Source organism: Bidens hawaiensis, unplaced genomic scaffold, assembly GCF_021521415.1.
Source record: "Bidens hawaiensis isolate Kalapana, Puna unplaced genomic scaffold, B.hawaiensis_p1.1 tig00023240_1, whole genome shotgun sequence".
Taxonomy (NCBI): Eukaryota; Viridiplantae; Streptophyta; class Magnoliopsida; order Asterales; family Asteraceae; genus Bidens; species Bidens hawaiensis.
Genome location: NW_027493650.1, coordinates 289,070 through 292,441, shown reverse-complemented (window position 1 = coordinate 292,441; position 3,372 = coordinate 289,070). Strand labels below are relative to the sequence as shown.

General features: G+C 33.5%; 1 pseudogene across 1 annotated transcript; it reads left to right on the top strand.

Annotated features, from left to right (window-relative positions):
* Window positions 1–363: 363 nt before the first annotated feature.
* On the top strand, window positions 364–1,993 carry LOC143567235 (large ribosomal subunit protein uL1z-like; annotated as a pseudogene). Its single transcript, XR_013141378.1, has 4 exons — window positions 364–375; window positions 422–637; window positions 1,290–1,454; window positions 1,812–1,993. The product of XR_013141378.1 is annotated as a large ribosomal subunit protein uL1z-like (transcript).
* The last annotated feature ends 1,379 nt before the right edge of the window (window positions 1,994–3,372 follow it).

Sequence of the window (3,372 nt, the reverse complement as noted above, 5' to 3'; positions counted from 1 at the left end):
ATTTCTCAGTTTAATCTGTGCTCATACATTATTGTTAATGTATCATCATGTAATCAGATGCTTATTATTGTTAATTAACAAGCTTCCTCTTGTTAATTATATGTATTTAGATCTTAATTCCACCATTTTTTGATGCTTAGCCATCTCTTTGATGCTGAAATTATTATTATTATTATTATTATTATTATTATTATTATTATTATTATTTTTAATTTTTTTTATTTGATGCTTGCAGAAGTGAAATTAGCAAGAAGAGAAGCTTCTGAGAATGAGATATGTTTATTGATTCAGTTAGATAAATTTAATAATAATAATAATAATAATAATACTGAATATTGATTGTTGTAGAACTGTTGTTTTAAAATGATAATTAGTGTATACTAAGTTTAATGTTTTTTTTAATTATTTGTTATGTAGTAAGCCTCAAAGTGAAGCACTGAGAGAGGCAATTACTCAGATTACTACTGATGCCAAGGAGAAGAAGAGAAATTTTACCGAAACAATTGAGCTTCAAATTGGTTTGAAGAATTATGATCCGCAAAAGGATAAGCGGTTCAGCGGTACCGTAAAACTGCCGCACATTCCTCGCCCCAAGTTGAAGGTTTGCATGCTTGGAGATGCTCAGCATGTTGAAGAGGTGATTTAACTGTTATTTTTTATTTCATTTAACTCAACGGTGAAAATGCATGGTATATTTAATTGAACATTAAGGTTTACGAGTAATGCTATTGTTATATGTTACATTAATAGTTCTGCTGATAACTGTGATATACACAAGGGAGTTGATGTTATAGGTTGTTTGAACAATTTGAACTTGACCAATAATCCAATATAGTCTTAATGGGATGTTTATAATAGATTGCATCATGCGGAAGTGTTTGGTTCATAGTTGTTAATAGCGATCATAGCAAGCGAGTGATCAGTGTGGCATTAGGGCTTTGCTTTCTTTCTGATTTTACACGTGATAAGTAGTGAGATTTCTGGTTTTTTTGGATTTAATATATACATAAATATATACCTATAAAATAGCAGGTTGTTGTTAAATATGCTGTATAAAATAGTGTGTGTGGGTATTAATAATAAAAACATTGTATTTGGATAAAATATATATGTAAAATGTTTCTGAAGTTTTTTTTTCTAGTGTATAGCTAAACATAAAATAGCATTCCTTATTTCATTATCGCCAATTAGCTTATAGGTAGCTTGTCGTTTGCTATTTGCTTATGACAACTATGGTTTGGTCAATTTGTTTATTCAAGCAATCTAATTATTTTCAAGCAAACTTGCAGGCCCAAAAGATTGACTTGAGTATATGGACGTTGAGGGTCTGAAGAAGCTGAACAAGAACAAGAAGCTAGTGAAGAAACTTGCTAAGAAGCACCAAGCTTTCCTGGCTTCTGAGTCTGTCATCAAGCAGATTCCTCGTTTGTTGGGCCCTGGTCTAAACAAAGCTGGTAAGTTATATTTTTCTGTCTTACTAAACCAACACGTTGTGTTTACATTTATCAATCTTATTAAGTGTAAATTAGTCCCTGCACATAGTGTTTTCTTTGCAATAGCCTTAAGTTTGTATATTCTATTTGTAAATTACTGGTGTGGCTTTGGTGATGCCATGCCAGCTGCCATGTGCATAAAGATTTTATGGAAAATGTAATTTTTTATAAAAAGCAGTGATATTGTTATTGGTTTTTACAAAATTCGTAAAATTTGTTTGCAAAAATAAAGAGAATGTACAAAGCTTGTGTCTTTTTCATGCAATTTGCTCTTACTCTTTGTAAACTGTCATCATGATTTTTGTTATTAAAATGCAGGTAAGTTCCCGACCCTTGTTTCCCACCAAGAATCTCTTGAGGCAAAGGTCAACGAGACCAAAGCAACAGTCAAGTTCCAACTGAAGAAGGTGCTCTGCATGGGAGTTGCTGTTGGAAACTGCAGCATGGAGGAGAAGCAAATTTTCCAAAACGTTCAAATGAGTGTCAACTTCAGTTCTTAGTTTTGCCTTTTTTTCTTTGATTTGTTTGTTGATATTTAAAAGACATTTCTAGGGTTTATGGACTCGCTGATGATTTTGTTTGCAAGGTCGCGGACCTGGTTTCGGTGGACATTCACCTTCAAATCTGTTATTGTGGATATGGATCACGTAATGGTAACCAACTCTGTTGAATCAAACTGATAAGATGGTTAGTGTTTGTAGTTTTATATTGGTTTTCGTTTTTACTTTGGGATTTGATCGAACAGGTGACGGGGCAAGTTCTAATTTGGCGAATGTGTGTATTTGTTGGAGTTTCTCTTATGACGTACTGAAATGATGAGATTAATCTCATTATAGTGCTGATTTTTGGATGTTTATGGATTCAATGGTGGTCGGATCCGTTTGCTTTGGGTACTTTAAGGGGCGTTTATGTGGTTGCTTCCACGGTATGGCTATTTTTGGCCTTTTTAAGTGTTTCTACACTTTGTTTCCACCTATGCACGCGATTACTTGATGGTCCGTTTCTTGAAAACGTTTTCGGTTTGTTGTGATAATAAATATTTGTTATGAAAAAAATACTTGTGCTAATAATAAAGTTGATATAATTCTCTGTTTATTTTCTATGTACCAAACAAGAGAAATGATTCTCAGCTATATTTCTCTACTGAAATCTCTGTACTACCAAACAGAACAGTAAATTCTCATTCTCCAGACCAATTCCCTTTCTCTGCAATTCCATTTCTCTATTCCATTTCTCTACAATTCCATACTCTGTACCAAACACCCCCTAATAACCCACATCCCTATTTCAAATTGTTAATCATCTAATGAATAGAAAGCCATAATAAAAAAATACCCTTTTTTGTATTCGGATCTAAAAATGGGATCACTCCTTATTTTAAATTGTTAACTAGTTGGCTCACCCGCCGCGTTGCGGCGTAGTCAGGCTGCCAACCGAGTGTTTAGGTGCAAGCATGTTATTTTGGTCCATATTATTGTTGATGATATATGTTGCATTTGATTATACGTGCTACATAAGTTCAAAAGAATAGATGCTAACACCCAAGTTCACATTTACGGTTTGTTTGGGTAATTTTGGGTTTACATACAACATGTTTATTTTTAAGTGTTTTTTTTTTTCAAAAAATATGGCCTTGTCGGCTTGTCCTGCCAAAAGTGATGCCTTTGTTGCTTGTGTCGCCATGTCCTTCATTGCATCTTGTGCTTCTTTTCTGTTGCATCTGTAATGTAATTTATTAGATAAGATTAGTTACATACATCAGTTGACTAGTTATGCGTTAAGTGTGGCACTAAGGGTTTGTCATTCATGCATCAGAAGTTCTGTGTCACAAACCTTTATTTACTTCTGTTGTGACCTGCTTTGTCTTGATATCATATTT